This window comes from Carcharodon carcharias, chromosome 6 (genome assembly GCF_017639515.1).
Source record: "Carcharodon carcharias isolate sCarCar2 chromosome 6, sCarCar2.pri, whole genome shotgun sequence".
Classification (NCBI taxonomy): domain Eukaryota; kingdom Metazoa; phylum Chordata; class Chondrichthyes; order Lamniformes; family Lamnidae; genus Carcharodon; species Carcharodon carcharias.
Window position 1 is genome coordinate 14,221,755 of NC_054472.1, and position 23,460 is coordinate 14,245,214.

Sequence of the window (23,460 nt, forward strand, 5' to 3'; positions counted from 1 at the left end):
GAGAAAATAAATGATGTTTTTTAATCCATGGGGCAGCCAATTATAACACAATGTCAACAAAGAGCATAACAATACTGGAGAAATTAATGTCCAGCATAGTAAAGATGTGAAAAGATGCCAGAAAACCTTTCACAACACAGTGCAAGAACACTACATCATGACAACGTTACTTCAAGACCCCAATAATAGAGAAATACGTTATGCCATATGAGCACACAGGTGGGTGTATACATACAATGTGTGTGTGTATATGTTTTGTATGTAAAATGTGTATGTGTGCGTTAATTGTTTTTAATGACTGTGATAAATCAGTTTCCGTACTTGTGCCAGAATACTGTCTTCCTGTGTGGATATATAATACTTCTTCATTATTGACAGTGTGAATGAATAAATTTCAAACCACCCGCATCAATCTCTAGCACTTTTATTTCAAAGACAGAAGTAGCACGCTACAGAAATGCAAGAAAGCAACAAGTGGCAGAGCCTCCAGGAGGAATGTATGAGAATAGATTCCTTCAACTAACCTAGAGGGAGACTTTAGAAGACAGGATTCTGGAGAGCTGCACAAACACATGTGTGGACCAAATGGTACTTACCATACTAATCCAAGTTCTATGATTCATTACAATTGTCCCATCATGGTTCATGGAGTGACAATAAAATACTAAATGAATAAGATATTTAAATAAGATGATTCTTTCTCTGTTCTTTTTAAAGAGCAAGAAGGATTAAGATCCCAGCAAAGCAAGACTTGACTATATGTCAGCTGTAGCTTGGTGGGCACTGCGCTAGCTTCAAGGTTGTGTGTTCAAGTCTCACTCTAGAGACCATATGCACAAATATTTAAGCTGACACTCCAGTGCAGAGAAAGCTTGAATTTATATAGCATCTTTCACAACTTCACCATGCCCCAAAGTCCTTTACGGCTAATTAAGTACTTTTGAAGTCACGATAATGATGTAAACAGGAAGCAGCAATGTAATAGTGACCAGATAAAGGCAAAATACTGCGGATGCTGGAAATCTGAAACAAAAACAAAAAGTACTGGAAAATCTCAGCAGGTCTGACAGCATCTGTAGAGAAAAAGACAGAGTTAATGTCTCGAGTCTGTATGACTCTTCAGAACCAAAGAAAAGTAAAAGTATGGTGAAATATATACTGTTTAAGAGAGGTGGGACAGGTGAGGCTGGATAGAAGGCCAGCAATAGATGGAGACAAAGGAGAGATTGCAAAAGACGTCATAAACAAAAGGTCGAAGGGGTGTTGATGCTGGTGATACTGGCTGAAGGAGGTGCTAATGGTGACATTAAGAGTAGAAAGCAGAATGAGCAAGTGACAGATGGCCCTAGTAGGGTTGGGGTGGGGGGAGGGGATGGTGTGGGAAAAAGATCGAAATAGGCTAAAAGGTGGGAATAAAATAATGAATAAAAATGGAAATAAATTTTAAAAATAATAATAAAAATAACTGGGAAAATATATATATATATAAATTTAAAAATAAATATTTGAAAAGGGGGATGAGCAGATAAACTAGTTTAACAATGTTGGTTGAGGAATAAATATTGACCCCAGACACAAGCTCCTCTATTCTTCTTCAAATGGTGCCATCGGATCTTCTACATTCGTCTGAGAGGGCAGACAGGGTCTCAGTTTAGCATCTCATCCAAAAGATGGCAGCTTTGTTGGGGGGGAGGGTGGTTTCAGCCTGGATTATGTTCTCAAGTCTCAATTGAACTAAGGATAGAATTCAGGCTCTGCCTGGAGTGTTTAATTGTTCTGTATTTGATTATGTGAGCCTGGTAACTGGTAACCGGTAACTATGCTTACTGTACTTGATTGGTTAAGCCTGGGTGTGGACTCGGAGATAAGTAAACAGACAAAGAAGCTACTAGAAGCTAAACTGGAAGGCATTTAAAACATTGTATAAAACACTGCAGATAAAGTTCCTGCACACTTAGAAACTAGTGCCACCTGCAATGCTTTGAGACTAATCAAATATATAAAGTATACAACACTAAATAAAGAAGTCTAGGAGTCAGCAAAATGATGACCTTTTGTCAGGCCCTAGCCAGTACAGGAACAGTCAGATAAGAGAGAGCAATGCATGACACATGGTCAAGAGGGGAAAGCTCAGTTTTCTGGAGCACTGGAACCAGTTATAGGGCACAGTATATGATACTGATTGAGTAACCTTTTTCTGAACGGAAGGACCAGTATCCTCATGGAAACATTAACAATAGAACGTCAGGCAGCTTAAGACAATGGTCCAGATTTTGCTGGAGTGAGGCATCCCAGATGAGTATCATTAGACTTTTACTTTCAACCGTCAACTTAAAGATGCTAGAAGTTCTAGCTGATAATGCTGCATCAACGGTATCTGTAACCTTAGTGAATGGTGGGACCAACAGTGTACCTCTTTAAGCAATGAGGTTTAAGGATCGAGAAAGAGACAGAGGAATGACCAAAAAAGAGGGGAATTATATGTAAACCAGGTACAGATAAAGAAATAAAAGAATGACTGGATTGAAAGAGAGAAAGTAAAAGAGACAGGGAAAGAAAAAAAACAATTTTTAAATCTTTAAGAAGAATTTACTACACGCAGAATTGACAATAAAACAGGTTAAATATTTCTCATTCTAGGCTGGAGAGATTGATTGTCATTGCATTAACAATTATCATGTCATTATAAGGGTACTTAGGCTGTTTATTGCTAGCTCTAACATCCTGCAATGTGTCTCTTGTCCAAGTCAACTAAATTCTTCGAATTAGCGGGAGAGGTCAAGAGCGAGTTGCTGTTTTTGTGAGGCTAACTGCAGAGTATGCATATTGGCCGGCAAATTGTGCCAATCTGTAATTCACAGAGTGTCTCTTCCTCACCACAAGTTGCTGGTGATTTACACATTAGTAAAGGACTGCGCCGTTAAGCTCTCTGTTATTTTTACAGTAAATTCTGGGCCAGCATCATGTCTCGAGGCCATAAGGATATATATAGAATTGTGGTCCAAACAGACCTCATTTAGATTTAGCTGAGGAATAGCAAGAAATCAAGCACAACACTGAACTGCCAAATAATGGAGAGGAATAGAAAATACTCAACTTGCAGATAGAATTATAATGTAATAGATTTTGCTGATCAAAGATAAATTGAAATAGGGAAAACATTTGCAGCAAGAATGGGAAAGTGTTTTTGCATGTATTTGGGGGCATTTTCATGCTTAACATGTTACTGGTCTAATGAGGTAAAAAGGGCAATTTGACTCAGTTCTAGATAATCAAATTGAACAAGTCGACAGTCCGAAAGAGTGAAACATTTGGTGAACAATGACCATAACAAAATTAAATTCAGTTCAAGAATAGAAAAGGGAAAAGAAAGGTCAAGGGCAAGACTGGAAAAAATAATCAAATTACAATGAGCTAAAAAGAGACCTTGACTAGATTAAGTGACAAGAAAAATTGTCAAACCAAGCCATAAATCATTGATGGGAAATATTTAAACAGAAACCTACTGAGAAAGTGCGTTGCAATAAGAAAATAGGGAGTGTGGCAAAAGCTGAGGTTCTAGAGGTGAATAGGAAGATTAGATCAAATTTGAAACTTAAAAAAGAAGTGATAATAAAGAATATAGAAAGGGTACAAAATTGCAATTGAAAAGGCTAAGAGAGGGTATGGGAAAATTGACAAAAGAACAAGGAGCATTAAAAAGGCTTTCTATTGACGCATCTGTTAGTAAGAAACTGGTCTACATGGGGGTAGATCAGCTAAACAATGATAGAGACAAACTCCTGAAGAGAATGACAAAAAAAAAAACAGGTATATTGCCATGTTTTTGTCAAACGAGATGACCACTGAGGTTTTAGAACCGCCTGAGTTGGTTGTAGGACAGTTAATGGAGTTTACACACAAAGAGAAATTAAACTAAAGAAGCTAAAGAGAAAGCTTGTATTTATATTGGACGTTTCATGTCTTCTTGATGTCCCAAAGTGCTTTACAGCCAATTAATAGTGTACCCACTGTTATTTCATAGGCAACTGCATGCTGAAGCCATAGTAAAAGAAACAGTAGATGAAGACAGGTGTCAAAGTAGAAGGTTAAATGGTGAAGATAGTGAGATTTTCAGTTGACCAGATCCTAGTTGCAAGCACAGCAGAAGATCTACAGGTACTAATGAATCAAGTGAATGAAGTGATGAAAGCTTATGGAATGAAAATTAATACAAAAGATTGGAAGAAATAATGATGGGAAAGCAGAGGTCAAGTTAAATGGTCAACAGCTGGAACACATAATCACAATTTAAGTACTTGGGAAGCAACTTGTCAGAAGATGGCCACTGTCATAAAGAATCAGAGCTAGGATAGCAATGGCAAAGCATGCATTCTCCAAACATAAGGAATTACTCCTCATAGGAATGAGTGGAGGTCTTAAACAAAGGATTGCCAGGACTGTGATTTGGAGTTTAAAAACAAAAAACTGTGGATGCTGGAAATCCAAAACAAAAACAGAAACAGAAATACCTGGAAAAACTCAACAGGTCTGGCAGCATCAGCGGAGAAGAGCACAGCTGACATTTTGAGTCCTCATGACCCTTCAACAGAACTAAGTAAAGTTAGGAAAGGGGTGAAATATAAGCTGGTTTAAAGGGGGTGGGGGGGGTGGTTGTTGGGACAAGCAGCCAGTGATAGGTGGAGATAACCAAAAGCTGTCACAGACAAAAGAACAAAGAGGTGTTGAAGGTGGTGGTATTATCTAAAGGAATGTGCTAATTAAGAGTATAAAACAGGACAGATAAGGAAATTTGGTTTGGAGTGTCTTGTTGTAGGGGGCTGAAAGGTGGACCTTGAGAAAAGTGGACAACCAAAGGCTAGAAAGTTGTGAAACATGGTTCTGGAGCAGATTGGAGTGGGTCACTTGGAGAGAACACAAGAGCAATAAAGAAGTTCTCAGGGTGATGGAGGAGGAAAGATTATTAGTGAATATCATCAAGAAAAGACAACAAGGTTGGATTGGCCATATTCTAAGTCAAGAGAACGTGATTGAATGAAGATTAGAGGGAATTAGACCGAGAGGGGGGTAAGCAAATGCTGATATTGGACAACATGAGAATGGGATTGAATGAAGATTAGAGGGAATTAGACCGAGAGAGGGGTAAGCGAATGCTGATATTGGACAGCATGAGAATGGGATTGAGTGAAGATTAGAGGGAATTAGACCGAGAGGGGGGAAAGCGAATGCTGATATTGGACAACATGAGAATAGGATGCCCCTATGAGCAATTGAAGAGGAAAGTGCAAGAACACGGGGTGTGAGGAAATGAGCAGGGGACCTGCCCTTCGGCAGATCACTGCTACAACAATCTCCCTGGAGAAGAATTAATGGAGGGTAATCTCCCTGGAGAAAATTTAATGGAGGGTAATCTCACCATTCATCTCTAGAACACCAACCTTTGACACACTCCCCGTTTCCTTATTGGAATACATTTTGATTTATTTGCTTCTGCTTAAATATTATATGGCTAGTCCAGTTCAGTTTCTGGTCCACTATCAACCATCCTGGGGGTAACCATTGGAATAGCTATATAAATACTGTGGCTACAAGAACAGGTCAGAGGCTAGGAATCCTGTGGCGAGCAACTCAACTCCTGACTCCCAAAAACTTGTCCACCATCTACAAGTCAGGAGTGTAATGGAATACTCTCCACTTGCCTGGATGAATGCAGCTCCAACAACATTCAAGAAGCTCGACACCATCCAGGACAAAGCGGCTCACTTGATTGGCACCCCATCCACAAACATTCGTTCCCCCCACCAACAACGCACAGTGGCAGCAGTCTGTACCATGCACTATAGGAACTCACCAAGCCTCCTTAGACAGAACCTTCCAAATCCACAACCACTGCTATCTAGAAGGGCAAGGGCAGTATAAACATGGGAACACCACCACCTGGAAGTTAATCCCTTCAAGCCACTCACAATCCTGACTTGGAAATATATCGCCGTTCCTTCACTGTCATTGGGTCAAATCCTGAAACTCCCTAACAGCACTGTGGGTGTACCTACACCACATGGACTGCAGCGGTTCAAGAAGGCAGCTCACCACCACTTTCTCAAGGGAAATTAGGGATGGACAATAAGTGCTGGCCCAGCCAGTGAGGCCCACATCCCAAGAATGAATAAAAAAAATTTCCCATTCCAAAATTCTTTTGAAAGGAAAATTGTGCTAGAGGATTGAAGGTTGCCAAATTTCACAATTCTTCCCAAAATAAAGGAGACAGAGATAAGCTGGACAACAATAGGACATTTAGGGCAGAATTGTCCACGCCTGCTGGTGTCGGGCTTGTTCGGTGGCACGAGGAGACAATATGGCGAGAAGGTCAAAAACCGGCTTCACGACGTCGTGAAACCAGTTTGCAATTGTCCACTCCGCCTGCTCATGACGGGTCACCTTTCCCACCATTAGACATCGGAACCTTACTGTAATATATCAGCATATAATTGTAAGGCCATTCCGCCGGAATCTCTGGATCGTCCACCCACATCAGTGTGACTATATACCAAGCTGTTTCACAACAGTGTATAAAAGGCGTACACTTGGTGGGCTGCACTTTGAGAGGGACCCGGAGGTGAGTGCACAGTGACGTTGTGCAGCGCTCGCAAGGGACACCTGCTGGACTTCAAGGTTGAGGCACATTGGGGCTGGAGTGGGGGGGGGGTGGGGGGGTGCAAAGGCTGCCCTCCGGTTGAGGCAACTTTGGGGAGGTGGGGCAAAGGCTGCCCTGTGATTGAGGTGACTTTGGTGGGGAGGCAAAGGCTGCTCTGCACTTGAGGCGACTTTGGAGAGGCAGGGGCAAAGGCTGCCCTGCAGGTGACGGTAGTGCACAAGCACATGCAGGGTCGGGGGTTAGGGGGCATGGATGAGGGAAGTGGCCATACCAGAGCATGAAGACGATGGATAAGCGAGTGACTGAAGCACCTGGCTGGGCAGAGGGAGGAAGCACTCTCAGGGTGCCCACAATGCCGCCGAAGAGCCACAGTGAGCTGTTGTTTGTCGGTGCCTAGCTAGACCCAGGGTGTATAGTCGCCACCTTTCATTCCTGCAGATGACCAAGAACCAGTGTTGCCAAAGATTGTGCATGTCTAGGGAACTGGTCGATCACATCTGCCAACTATTGTAGGATTTGGTGCCACGTGGACATGGAGGGCATCCACTGCCAGTGGCAGTGGAAGTGACAGCAGTGCTCAATTTCTACACCGGTGGCTCCTATTAAGGCTCCACAGGTGACCTCTGTGGGATCTCACAGGCCTCCACCCACAAATGCATCCATGAGGTCACGAATGCCATTTCGCAAGGGCACACAACTTTGTGCATTTTGCCCGGGACCAGGACAGCCAGAATGCAAGAGCGATTGGATTTGCCTAGATCTCGGGTTTCCCACAGGTGCAGGGTGTCATTGACTGCACTCATGTGGTGCTCAGGTCTCCATCGCTACATGCGGTCAACAATGTCAACCACAAGGAGTTCCACTCGCTGAATGTGCAGCTGGTGTGCGACCACCATAAATGCATCCTGCAGGTATGCACAGGTTTCCAGGGAGTGTGCACGACACCTACATTTTCAGTCGGTCTCAGATCCCTGACCTCTTCCAGGGTCCACAGAGGCTGCAGGGACAAGGGCTACCCATAGAGGACGTGGCCGATGACACCCATGCGACGGCCTCAGACTGCAGCAGATGATTGGGATGCCGAAAATGAGGCTCTGGTGCCTGGTCCGGTCTGCTGAACCCTGCAGTACTGTCCACAGAGGGTGTTACATATCATCATTGCCCATTGCTCCCTTTACAGCCTGGCGCTGCTACAGGGAGAGGAGCTGGCTGAGGAGGAGATGGAGGAGTCGGAGGTCTCCTCAGATGAGGAGGACGTTGATGAGGATGAGGAAGTTCTCGAAAGCAGTGATGACCTGGGTGAAGCCCTCGAACTGGCCAGGCGAGGCAGGTTCACCCGGGAGGCCGTCACAGCTGCTAGATTTGTGGAGGATGATGGCGACATACAGTGAGGAGACCCCATAGATCCTCACATTGCATCTGTGAATGTTTGACTCCAGTCTGGCTCATGGTAGTGCACATACCCTTCTGTGATAAGGCTCCTGTCATGGAGACGCAGTGGAGACCCTAATAGTCACTCAATTGCAAGAGGGTGATGAAGACATGCAGTGAGGACACTCCATGGATCTTCGCATAGCCTCTGAGAATGTCTGACTCCTGTCTGGCCGAGGGCAGCTCGCTTGCGCTCTGTGATCAGGGTCATATCATAGAGACGCAGCCATGAAAATTTAGAAGCACCTGATCTTTTGTCCACCTTCAGCACCTGAGCCCTTCAGGAGCACAGCATCACTGGGCACAGATGCTGTTGTGATGGAGGCCAGCCCCTCCTTAAAGGTGCTGAGAGCACACAGAGGGAATGATGGAACTCTGTGACACCTGCCCCCGACATTCAGGCAACAATGACAAGCACTGCCGAGGTGCAGTAATGTGTCCAGGGAGTCTGAGGTTGGACCATTACTTTGATCTGAAGACTACACAAAGCACAGGGAAGAGGCCCTGGACTGACACACCTGCTTTTATCTTGCGCAGAAAGGGTTCACGCCTGAGTGACAAGAACACTGCTCATCAGAATAAGGAGCCATAGGCAGGAAGACATTCTTGGGGGTTTATTGACAATGGTGGACGTTATGTACAAGTGATTAACACCCGTGCCCAGGCTGTGCAACTACATCTTCTTAACTCTCCTAACCTTGCCACTATGTCTTGCTGCTCCCTGGCCATCCACAGCGGAGGTGAAGGCAGCCTGCTGACTGTGATACCCTGTTTGTGATGACCTTGGTGGGCGTCCTCTGGAGGGCAGAGACCTGGAGGGCCCCGGCCTGCTTTCAGGGTCCTGCTGTGTGGCAGTGGCCCCCCTCCTCGAGCTGTGGAGCTGGAGCTGCTGGGGTTACAGTAAAAGGAGATTTGGATGGGCCGGACAATCCCTGAGCCACCTGAGTGGATGGCCCACGGGTTTGCACCTGCTGATCCTCCTCTCTATGGGTGCCCAAGGGCCCCTGGCTGACTCTGTGAGTGGAAGGGGTAGCTAGAGTGAGATTGAGCTGCCCAGCACCCCTCTCCATGTACACACTGTGCAGACCAACAATGGAGTTCAGCCTGAGCAACAGTGCAGGAGTGACGTCCTAGACCAAGGTCTATATGGTGGCTGCCATCCTACCAGCATTGACTTCGGTGCATTGGCAAGCTGGTGCTATCATCTCAGCCTGAAGCAGACAGATTCCTCCATCGTGCCTTGTAATCTGAGGAGTGCAGCGGACATCCCTTCCTGATGTTCCCGAGCTTGTCTTTGCAACTGTGACATGACCGACTCCAGAGGCTCCTCATCTGACTCGGACTCAGCAATGTTCTGGCCTCCAGCGGCCCTCCAAGTGCCGGGGACCTGTGAATGTCCCTGTCTCCGCCTGCTGTGGATCACCAGATTGTGATCCTGCGGCTGCTCTAAAGCTAGATCCCACCAAAGTGTGTGTCTCTGTGTTGGGGAGGGTGTGGGTGAGGGCTGTGAGGGGTCTTCAGGGAGGGTGCCTTCAGATTCCTCTTCAGAGGTTTCTCCGGGACTTGATTGGAGGCCCTGGGTCATGGACTCTGTCAGCTGTTTCCCAGATGTGCCTGCGAAAGCAAGTGGAGATAATTAGTGCATGGCAATGGCCTGTTAAACAGGACACATCACTCGCAGCGTGGTTGTCTGATGGATGTTGCACTGCTGGATCCTCACTTGGTAGAGCACCACCGACCTCATCATCAGCGCAGGAGTGGTCCAGATTGTCGCCAGACAGCTGGATGGCTCTGTTTTCAAAGTCCATGAGGACCTTGTTGTCAGGCATTCCTCCACCAGTAAGCGACCTCTCCCTCTTGTGTGCTAGCTTGCCCTGCATAAATAGAGATGGAGAGAGTGTAAGCAGGATGCCTGCCAGCTCAGATGATGAGTATGCCTGGCCTGTATGGGTGGTGAGTGGTCCCATGGACAGGATGAGGACAGTGACGGTGAGTGTGAGAGAGTGAATGGTGATGTCCCTTGAACTGGCAGTGAGTGAGGGCCCTGTGGATGTGTGATGTGCTTGTGAGTGTGTGAGTTGAGAGGGATGAGAAGAGTGACTTACCCTGGCAGAACGGAGGAGATCATTCATCCTCTTGTGGCACTGGGTGGCTGTCCTCTTGCAGGGTGTTGGCGCTGACCACCGCTGCCACCACCTCGCAAGCTGGATTGGTGACATTGCTACCCATCCTGCAGCCAGAGCGCGGTAAAGGACATCACAGCGAGCCTCCAATGCATCAAAAGACCCTCGAGGGATGCGTCATTGAACCTGGGGGCTGCAGTCTTTTTGCCTTTCAGGGTCATGTCTTCTTTGCAGCCGTCCTGGACTGGAAACACTGAGAGGTGTGCGCATGGCTGGACTTTAAGTATGGCGTCCGGCGTGATGAAGTGGCGAGGTGACGGCATGGTGGGCAAATGAGAGCCTGCCTGCCATGGAAACATGAATGTATAATTAATGCGGTGAGTTTGGACGATATGGTGTGAAAAGCCACCATTGTGGCCTGTGGGCAAAACGTCTGTAGTTGGTTAGAATGTGGAACTCATGGAGTAGCTGAGGTGAATCGCACATGAAGTACCTGAGGCGAATAGCAAAGAAAGTTAGATAATCGCATGAGGGGAGAAAGAAATAGAAGGATATGGTGGTAACATTAGGTGAAGTAGACGGTGGAGGGGGGGGAGACTAATGTGGAGAATAAACACCAGCATAGACCAGCTGGGCTGAATGGCCTATTTCTATGTTGTAAATTCTTGTCAATAAGGACAAGTTGGTGTATATGTCTCTACTTGAGCTGCCTTATAGAATTCTTCGAAGAAATAACAGAAGGGTTAAATGATGGGTGTGGTTTATTTTGATTTGATAATTAAAACATAGAATCAGAAAATCAAAGAACATCAGAGCACAGAAAGAGACTTCCTGTTTCTTGTACAAATAGTTCCTGTTGCTGAACTACGCTTTCATGAGTCAATTTATCCTGTCACTTAATTTAGGAAAAGTTCATTTTATCTTCCTTTGTTTTGCTGATCAAACACCATGTCCTCAGATTTACTTTTATCTGCTCCAACCCTTAAACTAAATCTAATGACATTATGATTGCTGTGTTACATTTCACTCAGTGAGTCGGGGTTGCTGTGGCAACATGCACTTTTAACTGCATGTTGTACACTGGAGCTATGGATAGTGATGGTAGAGGCTCCAACTTTCTTTCCAACACATGGCTGACCAGGAATCTCTCCTGCTCTGACCGCCTGCCTTTGGCCTGTGTTGGAAGGATTTGCAGGTTGATAATCAACCTGTTTGGCTTGTGTTATGAATGCACCTTCCTTGGTCATCAAGTCCTGGGCTGGGATTCCAACCTGGTGCTTCTTACTCAGAGGCAGGGATGCTACCCACTGCAGCACAAGACCTTCATGACATTACGATTACCACTTCTCAAATATTCCACTATCTTTAAGTTATCTTCTGGCTCCACATTATGACCCAAACCAAGTAAAGTGCATCCTTCCGTGTCGGAGTAGTAACATCATTAGGCTCTTCACAGGAGCATAACAATTTGACACTGAGCCATGTAAGGAGATATTGGCTTTGAGGACCAAAAGCTTGGCCAAAGGGTTAGGTTCTAAAGGATGTCTTAAAGCAGGAAAGCGAGGCAGAGAGGTTTAGGGTGGGTATTCCAGAGCTTGGGGCCCAGGCGCTTGACTGGTGGAGCAACTAAAATCAGGACTACTCAAAAGGCCAGAATTAGATAAGTGCAAATATCTCAGAGGGTTTGGGGGCTGGAGGTAGTTACAGAGATAGGGAGGGGCAAGGCCATGGAAGGATTTGAAATCAAGGATGAGAATTTTAAAATCAAGCCATTGCTTGACTGGGAGTCAATGTAGGTCAGAAAGCACAAGGTGATAGGTGAATGGGATTTGGTGCAAGTAAGGATATGGTCAGCAGGGCTTTGAGTGACCTCAAGTTCACAGAGGGTAGTCCAGCCAGGAGTGCATTGGAATAGTGAAGTTTTGAAATAACAAAGGCACGAATGAGGGTTCCAGCAGCATTTGAGGCGGGGGCGAAGTGGGCAATATTTTGGAGGTGGGAATAGGCGGTCTTAGTGATGGTGCGAACATGAAGTTGGAAGCTCATCTCCAGGTCAAATATGACACCAAGGTTGCAAACAGTCTGGTTTATTCTCAGACATTTGTCAGAGAGAGACAGAGACAATGAGAAGCAGATCTGAATTTGTGTAAAATAGCTTCTTTGACCACAATGGCCCAGATCTTCTGGTCTCCGGATGGTCAGAGTTAAGAGTCTGAGACTTTGGAGGGTTCTGACTTATTTACCTGGATAGTTAGAGAAAAAAAAAACCCTGTTCTGTGTTCCACTGAGTTACCACTGGTTCACCATATAACTGACCCCAAAATCACTGTCACTGACCCACTTCCTGATTCCCCGTTTGACCCCCCCCAACCCAGACTATTGCCCCTGGGCCCCCGACAGCCCCTCAATCTGACCTGACTAGACCACAACACCCAACTCCCCCTCCCAACCCCACCTGGCCCAACGCCCACCTGACTCTCCAACCCACCAACCCCCTGACTACCTGACCCAACCTGATTCCTCCAACCCAACCTGACTAACCCTGACCCACATAATCGTTCACCCACCTGCCACCCTACCCACCTGCCACCATGTCACCCTACCCCGCTTACCTTACCCACTTACCTTAGCCATCCTACCCTTTACCCACTCTACTCCCTTTAGCCCCTTAACTCAGCATCCTATCCCTTACCCCCCATATCCCCTTACCCACTTAATTTATCCACCCTGGCTCTTTATCCATTCTCCCCGCTTACACACTTAACTTCTCTCTCTAACTTTTCAAAGGAGCTTTGGAGTGTTTAAACTCTTTACTTACCAGAATACGACAGCTAGTGGCGTAAAAAGGGGGCATGGCTTCTGTGCAGATTCTCTGCGCTGCTCCCTTCAAGGTTTGCTGCACTGAGTCAGTTGTGAAGGATCTTCCATCGGGAGGCTAGCCAGAAAAATCAGAGAAAGGTAAGTGTGTATCAGAAAGATGGTTTCAGATCCTGATCAGAAGATCTGGGCCAATATTTTAACTCTTTCCATCTACTTTTCCTACAGGAGTATCTAGATTAATGCAATGCTTCAGCTCCTTATTCCTTTTAACATTCCTTTATAAACAAATATCTTGTTCCTTCTTAAAGGTCTCTACTTTTAAGGACACTTACGAATTTTACGGATTCTGCTTCAACAGAGTTTATGCCCGAGAATTTGACCTCCCGACCACCCTTTAACAGATGATTATTCTGACTCTGTGTGAAGAGAATTCTGTTTCTGGTTTAGTTGTGTTGGCATCACAGACTGATATCCATATTCTGCCAACATTTATATGGGTAGGTCTAGCTAAACCATGCACAAATGACCCAATGAAATGTTAGTCCTGATAATGAAAGCTTTTAAATGAAAATAATCTAAAGATTTAATTAATTATCTTAAATTAATATCAAACTAATTAAATTATAAGATATAATGTAAATACATAATATTAATACAACTAAATCAAATTTCTTTAATTATCTTAAATCGGTGTCCATTTATTATCATCAGTAGCCAGTGGAAATGATCTCTCACAACTTCTCTTACTTTGTATTATTGACCCCTAGATGGTCAAAGACAAGGAAAGAAGACACAGAAAAATACCTGTTTCATTTTCACCATCCATAGGCACTGACATATCAGTGTGTGACAGCAGATCTCTGAAAAGCTCTTCTAGACATATACATGGATAATCCTCTGTGCAAGGACACTATAGAATCTAGCATGGTGTGAAATGGCCACATTACAAGTCCTTATAATGCACTCAGAGTTCTTGTAGTAATTTTAGGTCACAAATTTCATTAACATGTGAAGAAAGCTGTTTCTTAAACCATGATGCACAAAGCATGTAAGGGACAGTGAGGGACAGGAGGAGGACAGTCAAGTTTGATATCACATGAATAGCAGTTCAGTAGTCCCTCTTCTTGACTGGATATTATGTTTGATATGCCAAGCTTCTTCACTCAGCAGAACTCCCCATCAAGAATTATGCCGATCCTGACAGACCTTCAATAACTTATTCAAGCTCCTCAGGTGTGAGATTGAACAGTTTGGATTGGAAAGTTACTAGTCCATTGTGCTCACTTCTGATTATGTCCTTTCCCAAAATCGATGTGCTGCACTTCCAGCAGATCTCACTGAATGAGACACCTAGGGCAAAGATACGGCTTATGGAAATTAAGGGGCAAGATGCAAGGATATAAAGGTGGCTAATGACTGGTAAGCAAATGGTGAAAAGATGATTTTTGAACTGGATGGATGTGCTGTGTGATTTCCACAAGGGTCCATGTTGCGATCATTCTTGTCTCTCACAGATGTAAATAACCTGGACTTCAGAATTGAGGGAACATATCCAAATTTGCTAACGGTACAAGCTTGTGACATTTGGAAAATGATGATGTGATGACTGCCACAAATGCGTTTCAATGTGGAAAAATATGAACTAATATATGTTGGAAGTAAGAATAGAAAAAGGAAATATATCTGAAATGGTAATGGAGTAGAAGAGCAGATATCTTGGTTATTAAAGGTGGTAACATAAGTAGATAAGGCCACACAAAAGACAGAAAGAACCATTGGTTTTGTATCTAGAAGCATCCATGAACAATGACATTGTTTTGAATTATCCAAGACCATAGGCTGCAGTTGGAGCGTTGAGTACAGATTTTGAAGCCAAACTATAGGAAGGAAATAAAAGTAATTGAAAATGTACAGTGTAAGTTCACAAAGATGTTACAATGAATGAGGTGGTCAGCAAAAAGAGAAGTCTGCAGTATGCAGTGAGTTCCACTGGTAATTCAGTGTAAATGACTGCATCTGCAGATCTTCATGGACCAAGATTATAGTTCCATCATAGCCACAGTTCCATCTTGCACTGGTCCTTATCTTTATACCAAGGTAATTGACTCTGGTGCAGTGAATTAACTATCTGAGATAGTTTGCTTTGTAGTGGAGGTCCTGCATCTCCAATTCACGATCTCCTCTTACTTCTGTCTCCTGTGTGATGCTGCCAGTTGCCACTGAAGTCATAAAGTAAACGAAAACCACTCTGTACTGTTCATTTACAATATATCCATACCTTGCCCCTCGTTTGCATGACTTGCCTTTATTCTGAATGCAGGACTCCCATTTCATTTGTATCCCCTCCTGGACAATACTGCTCCATTTTCTCAGGATAGGCCTTCAAAAACGTTTTCAATGAACTCATTTTTTTTTACCTTTTTGCTAATTTATATGACATTCATTTAAAAATTGGAATAAGACTGAGAGTAACACGAAAGTAAAGATGGAATGTTTATTACTATTTTCAATCAGTCATGCTAACTTGCTTAATTATCCACTTTTTCATTTAAATTCACATCAAGAGGGAAATATATTCCTTAATGATCTGAATTAATAACTTGCATTCAAGTGTTATCATTTAGGGCTTACCTGTATTTCATGCCGATGAATTAATAAATAAGATTCACCAATGGGCAAAATGCAGATCAATAATTTATTATTGTGTAAGTATGCCTAGCAAACAACACTGTTGCACCTCAAAAGTAATTTTCTGTGTCTTAGCTTTATAATTCCTGTCCTTGTCTTCAAACCTCTCTATGGCCTCACCCCTCCCCATCTCTGTAATCTTCTTCGGCCCCAAAACCCTCTGAAATATCTGCACTCATCAAATTCTAGCCTCATATGCATCCTTAATTTTAATTGCTCTACCACTGGTGGCTGTGCCTTCAGTTGCCTGAACCTCAAGTTCTGGAATCCCTCCCTACATCTCTCCACCTCTCTACCGCTCTTTCCTCAAGATGCTCCTTAAAACCTACCTCCTTTGACCAAGCCTTTGGTCATCTGGCCTAGTATCTCCTTATGTGGCTTGGCGGCATACTATTTTATAATGCTCCTGTGAAGCACCTTGGGACGTTTTATTACATTAAAGGTGCTATATAAATATAAGTTGTTGTTACTGTATGTAAAGCGATTAAAAGTGTGATAAAGAGAAAATACGTTTTCTTCCTTTGGACTTGAATTCCAATGTGCCTTTGCAGTAGCTTCCTGCACAAGCCCTTCCACTTTGCCTGGATTTCCATCTCCATAAAACATTTCTGAGGGAGACAGACCTGTATGAGGTGGAACCTCAGTCTATCCCATTTGGGTCCCTTTGCAAGAAGGCTCTTAGGCCCTTATGTGACTGGCACTGGAGCCAAAGTGCACATACCAAGTGGCTAAATGTGATCTACTCTTCCAGCCCATCTTCACATTAATGGGCACCCCAGGCCCAACCTTGGTAGCTTAGGTGTGGTTTTTTTTCATTCATTTATGGGATGTGGGCACTGCTGGTTGGCCAAAGTCTATTGCTCAACCTAATTGCCCTGGGAAGATGGTGGTGAGCTGCCTTCTTGAACCGCTGCAGTCCATGTAGTGTAGGTACACCCACAGTGCTTTTAAGGAGGGAGTTCCAGGATTTTGACCCAGTGACAGTGAAGGAACGGCAATATATTTCCAAGTCAAGATGGTGAATGACTTTGAGGGGAACTTCCAGGTGATGGTGTTCTTGCCTGTCGGCTGCTGTTCTCCTTCTAGATGGTAGAGGTCATGGGTTTGGAAGGTGCTGTCTAAGGAGCCTTGGTGAATTCTTGCAGTGCATCTTGTAGATGGTACACACTGCTGCCACTGTGCGTCAATAGTGGAGGGAATGAATATTTGTAGATGGGGTGCCAATCAAGCCGGTTGCTTTGTCCTGGATGGTGTCAAGCTTCTTGAGTGTTGTTGCAGCTACACTCATCCAGGCAAATGGAGAGTATTCCATCACATTCCTGACTTGTGCCTTGTAGATGGTGGACAGGCGTTGGGGAGTCGGGAAGTGAGTTACTCGCTGTAGGATTCCTAGCCCCTGACCTGGTCTTGTAGCCACAGTATTTATACAGCTAGTCCAGTTCAGTTTTTGGTCAATGGTAACCCCCCAGGATGTTGATAGTGGGGGATCCAGCAATGTTAATGCATTGAGTGTCAAGGAATGATGGTTAGATTCTCTCTTGTTGGAGATCGTCAGTGCCTGGCGCTGGTGTGATGTGAATGTTACTTGCCATTTGTCAGCCCAAACTTGGATAATTGTCCAGGTCTTGCTGCATTTGGACATGGATTGCTTTAGTATTTGAGGAGTTGCAAATGATGTTGAACATTGTACAATCAGCAAACATTCCCCACTTCAGGCCTTATGATGGACAGAAGGTCACTGATGAAGCAGCTGAATATGGTTGGGCCTAGGACACTATCCTGAGGAACTCCTGCAGTGATGTCCTGGAGCTGAGATCATTGATCTCCAACAGGCACAACCATCTTCCTTTGTGCCAGGTATGACTCCAACTGGTGGAAAATGTTCCCCCTGATTTCCATTGATTCCAGTTTTGCTAGGGCTCCTTGATGTCACGCTCGGTCAAAAGCTGCCTTGATGTCAAGGGTAGTCACTCTCACCTCACCTGTGTCTGCCTGTAATATTTATATTATGGAACCTGATCGCAGACAATCCGCCAGGTTCAGCAGCAGTGATTTCTTCCTTTCTTCCTCTCTCCCTCCCTCCGTCTGTCAGTATATAAGGTACTGTATGAAATAAAAATGCCAGTCTCATTATGTTTGAAGCAATAATTAGAGGTGATTAATGATAAAAGGTTCTGTTGCTTTCACTTGTAATGAAGAATCACTTTTTGACTGTACTGTCTGTTAACGCTGAATCTTGATAAATGTGCTGTTATTAATTGATATGTTAGTCTTGGCCAGTACTGAAGTATTCATTTGTTACAATGGTATTTTTGTGTAGTGCACTGTTTGTGATATTAGTCTTGTCTAGTCAGAAAGATTGTTGTGTTATTATATGCAAGGTCTGTCTTTTCCATTCCTTAAGAGTTAATTTGTTACTAAGTGTTTGTCCAATCCAAAGAATTGGTGCTCCTCTCCTCTGAAGAGTCATGCGGACTCGAAACGTTAACTGTGTTCCTCTCCACCGATGCTGCCAGACTTGCTGAGTTTATCCAGGTATTTTTGTTTTTGTTTTTGTTTTGGATTTCCAGCATCCACAGTTCTTTGCTTTTATCCCAAAGAATTGGTGTATTGACATGTCTATTACAGAGGAGGAACCTATTTCTGTGTGCTTATATGAAGGATTAGTTACTATTATATGGTATGTTACAACCATTTTCACTTAGATAGCGCTCTTTGTAGGTGCATTGGCATTCACAAGAAATATCTCAGAGCACTTAACAAATTTAAAATGGGTTCCAACAGGAATAAAATCAATAAAGAAAACTTGCTTTCAGAGGCTTTTCACAGTCCCAAAGCATTTAATAGCCAATGACGTGCTTTTTAAAGTGTATTCATCATTGCAATTTTGGAAACGTAACACACAATGTATTCACAGCAAGTTTTGCGTGTTGGTTGAAGTACAGGTGTTAGGCCAGGACACTGGGGAAATCTCCCCTGCTCTTCTTTGAGATAACACCATGGAATCTTTTACATCCACCTGAGAGAAAAGCCTAGTATCTCACCTTAAAGGTGGCACCTCCAACAGTGTGGGACTCCCTGTGCTGCACTAAGGTGTCAGCCTAGATTTTGTCCTAAAGTCTCTGAGGTGGGACTGGAACCCGCAACCTCCTGAGTCAGTGGCAACAGTGCTACAACAGAGCCAAGGCAGATATCTAGAAAAGTGAAACTTAGATAAGAATGGAGATCAAAATCATGGGCAAAGGAAAATTTTGGGAGTCAGAGGAGAGAGAATAACAAGACAAGGTGGTTTTATTAATAGTCAGCTTTAAAAGTAAAGGAAAGGGAATGGGTAATTGAACTGTAATCTAAAATTAGAGGAATGAAAGATGCAGGCTGGGATGACCGATTGAAAAAGATCATTCAGACTGGATGAAGGAAGTCATGGAGATATGGTCCAGTGCGAAAGATCAGTCAGTGATTATGAATTGCACGACTCCTGTCTAGTCTGAAGGACTAATGTGTTCTTGTAAGATGTGTTACTGTTGTCCAAAACTTTTAATTATTTTACTGATGATAACTGATCTGTTTTGTTGTTGCTATCTGTGGTGTGGACTGCTTGGACACCATGGTCAGGATATTTTGGATGACAGGGTTTCCCATCCTGCCTTTTGAAGAGTCAGTGGGGTAGGAATTCTGGACATGATGGGCTGAATGGCCCTCTTCTGTGCTGTAAATGTCTATGAGTCTACCCTGCAGCCATTTTACGCTCAAATGAGTGCCAAATGGCTGCAGTTGGGACTTCTGCCTCTCATTCAGGAGGAAGTCCTGACTTGGAGAATGCCAGCCAAACTGACTGGCCAGCAGACCTCTGGTCCCTGCAGCAACAGAAGCTGCAGTGACCAGAAGCGGAAGTTCACAAAGACGATGGAGCCTAAGTCCCAGAGTGGAGGAAAGGATGAGCCTTTGGGAGCTCAGGGCAGGGAGGGTTGGGAAGATCTGTGGGGGCGGGTGGTGGATAGTGGAGGATAGGGATTTCAAGGAGAGGACAGTGGTGGAGGGAGGTCCAGCAGCCACTGGACCTTAAGGAGGCATACTTAAAGTTGGAAGGGAGCTTCTGATGGAGGGTCTCTTTCTCCCCCTCCCCCACCGGCCCACCCACCCACCCCCCCCCCCCCCCACCCATACAACCTCCCGAGGCCTAAGGCCAATCATTTTCGGGCTTCCAAAGCTCCCAAAAAATCCTCCTGGCAGCCTAAAAATGAAGGCTGGGTGAGAAACGGCCCATAAGTGGTCAATAACTGGCTATTTAAGGGCCTCAACTGGGGCAAGAGCGGGCGGCCCATCCAAGGCCTTGCCTGTCCAAGTGTAAAATCATTGAGAGGTCAGGGCAGGTGGAAACCTAGCGGGAAGCCCATTTGTCTTATTTCACACTCCCCCCCCCTCCCCCTGCCTAAAAACCAGCCAGCGATGGAGTGTGAAATTCAGGCCCATGAAGCAGTTTTGTAGAAGTTACCAAGAACTCCTTATTAACATTACTGAACTATGGACATATTTCCGTATAGGGTATGGAGAGGACTCCAGGCTTTGTCCTTACATGTTGCTGCCTATCCCAAAATTGACTAAGCCCTAGGTCATATGCCTTCTTACATCTCCGGTGTACTGTACTCAATGCCATGTTAGCCCTTAAGATACCGAATCCTTCCACTACATTAACATTAATAATTTTATAGTGATGTCATTACAAAGCAACTCAGTTCCTTACACTCTGATTACTGTATCTATGTGCAGATTTAGGTTACATGGTCTATTTAAGTGGGTATCCCTGCTAATCAGTGACTGGATCTGGATCAATTGCATATGATTACCATGTCATCAGTGGTGGTGTGTTACAGTTCACTCAGGGACATACGAACATACAAATTAGGAGCAGGAGTAGGCCTTTGACCTCTTGAGCCTGCTCCACCATTCAATAAGATCATGGCTGATCTGATTGTGGCCTCAACTCCCCATTCCGTCTACCCCTGTATTTCCTTGTTAGTCAAGGATTTATCTCCCTCTGTCTTAAAAATATTCAATGGCCCTGCCTCTACCACTCTCTGGGGAAGAGAATTCCACAGATTCATGATTATCTGATAGCAAAAATGTCTCCTCATCTCTGTCTTAAATGCAAGACCCTTTACAAGGATTTATCTCCCTCTGTCTTAAAAATATTCAATGACCCTGCGCCTACCATTCTCTGGGGAAGAGAGTTCCACAGATTCATGATCATCTGATAGCAAACATTTCTCCTCATCTCTGTCTTAAATGCAAGATCCTTAGTGTCCCATAGTTCTGGTCTCTCCCATAAGGGAAAACATCCTTTCAGCATCCATTCTGTCAAGCCCCCTCAGGATCTTATATGTTTTAATGAGATCACCCCTCATTCTTCTAAACTTCAATGGATACAGGCCCAAACTGTCTAACCTTTCCTCATAAGATAACCCACTCAACCCAGTGATCAGTTGATTGAACCTTCTCTGAACTGCTTCTAATGCAATGATGTCCTTTCTTAAATAAGGAAACCAAGACTGTACATAGTACTCTGGATGTGGCCTAACCAATGCCCTGTAAAACTGTAGCTAAAACATCTCTACTTTTGTATTCTATTCCCCCACCTTGGAATAAATGCCAACATTCCATGTGCCTTCCTAATCACTTGCTGTACTGCAAACTAACCTTTTGTGATTCACGTATCCGGACACCTAGATCCCTCTGTACTGCAGAGTTCTGTAATCTCTCTCTATTTGAATAATCTGCTGCTTTTCTATTCTTCCTGCCAAAGTGGACAAGTTCACATTTTCCCACATGACACTCCATCTGCCAAATTTTTGCCACTCACTTAACCTATCTATATCCCTATGCAGGCTCCTTATGTCCTCTTCACAACTTACTTTCCTACCTATCTTTGAGTCATCAGCAAACTTAGCAACCATACATTCAGTCCCATCATCCAAATCATTGATATAGATTGTAAATAGTTAAGGCCCCAACACTGATCCCTGTGGCACTCCACTCATTACATCTTGCCAACACAAAAAGGACACATTTCTGCTTATGCTCTGTTTCCTGTTAGCTAACCAATCCTCCATCCATGCTAATATGTTATTCCTTACACCATGAGCTCTTATTTTGCATGATACCCTTTGATGTGGCACCTTATCAAATGTCTTTTGTAAATCTAAGTAGAGCTCACCCATAGGTTCCTCTTTATCCACATTGCTAGTCACTTCTTCATAGAACTGGAATAAATTAGTCAAAAATGATTTCTCTTTCATAACATCATGATGGCTCTGTCTGATTGGAATAAGATTTTCTAAGTGCGCAGCTATAAGCCCCTTAATAATAGGGTCCGGCATTTTCCCTATGACAATTTATAAGCCAACTGGCCTGTAATTTCCTGGTTTCTGTCTCCCTCCTTTCTTGAATATTGGAGTTATAGACACTGTTTTCCATTCTGATGGGATCTTTCCAGAACCTGGGGAACTTTGGAAATTTAAAGCCAAAGCATCTTCTATCTCAGCAGCCTCTTCTTTTTGGGCCAGGGGATGAAGTCCATCAGGACCTGGGCACTTGTTATTTTCTAGTTCTAACAATTTTCTCAGTACCCCTTCCCTGGTGATTGTAATTTTTTTAAGTTCCTCCCTCCTTTTCACCTGGTTCACAATTATTTCTGGGATGTTATTTTTTTCCTCTAAAGTGAAGAAATTTCTGTTCAATTCATCTGTAATTTCCTTATTTTCCATTATTAGTTCCCCTGACTCACTCCCTAAGGGACCAATGCTCACTTTACTTACTCTTTTCCTTTTTAAATATCTGGAGAAACTCTTACCATTTGTTTTTACATTTCTAGCTGGCTTTCTCTCATACTCTAATTTCTCCCTCCTTATTATTCTTTTAGTCATTCTTTGCTGTTTTTCTATTCTGTCCGATCTTCTGACATGCCACAAACCTTTGTGGAATTATATGCTTTTCCTTTCAATTTGATACTATGTTCATGAGTGAGATGAAATATTTCCTTAAATGTCTGCCGCCACATCTCTACTGACCTATCTCTTAATCTTTTTTTAGTTTATTCATGGGATGTGGGTGCCACTGGCTAGGCCAGCATTTATTGCTCACCCCTAACTACCCTTGTTCAGAGGGTATTTAAGAGCCAACCACATTGCTGTAGGTCTGGAGTCACATGTAGGCCAGACCAGGTAATCATGGCAGATTCCCTTCCCTAAAGGACATTTGTGAAACAGATGGGTTTCTCTGACAACCGGCAATGGTTTTGTTGCCATCATCAGACTTTTAATCCTAATTTCCTTTTAGCCAGCTCTGTCTTCATACTCTCAGAATTCCCTTAGTTAAGTTTAAAATACTAGTCTTAGACCCAATCTTCTTTCCCTCCAAATGAATGCAGAATTAAGTCATGTTATGATCACAGCTACCTTGGGTCACCTTTATTATGAGCTCATTACGTAACCTGCCTCATTGCACATTATCAGATCTAGAAAAGCCTGGTTGGCTGTAGAATGTTCTGAGTCCAAGCTGCTGTGGCAACATGCACTTTTTACATGCATGTTGTAGTCTGGAGCTGTGGATAGTGATGGTAGAGGCTCCAACATTCTTTCCATCACATGGCTGACCAGGAATCTCTCCCGCTCTTACCATCAGCCATTGGAGTGTGTTGGAAGGATTTGCAGGTTGAAAATTAACCTGTTTGGCCATGTTATGAAC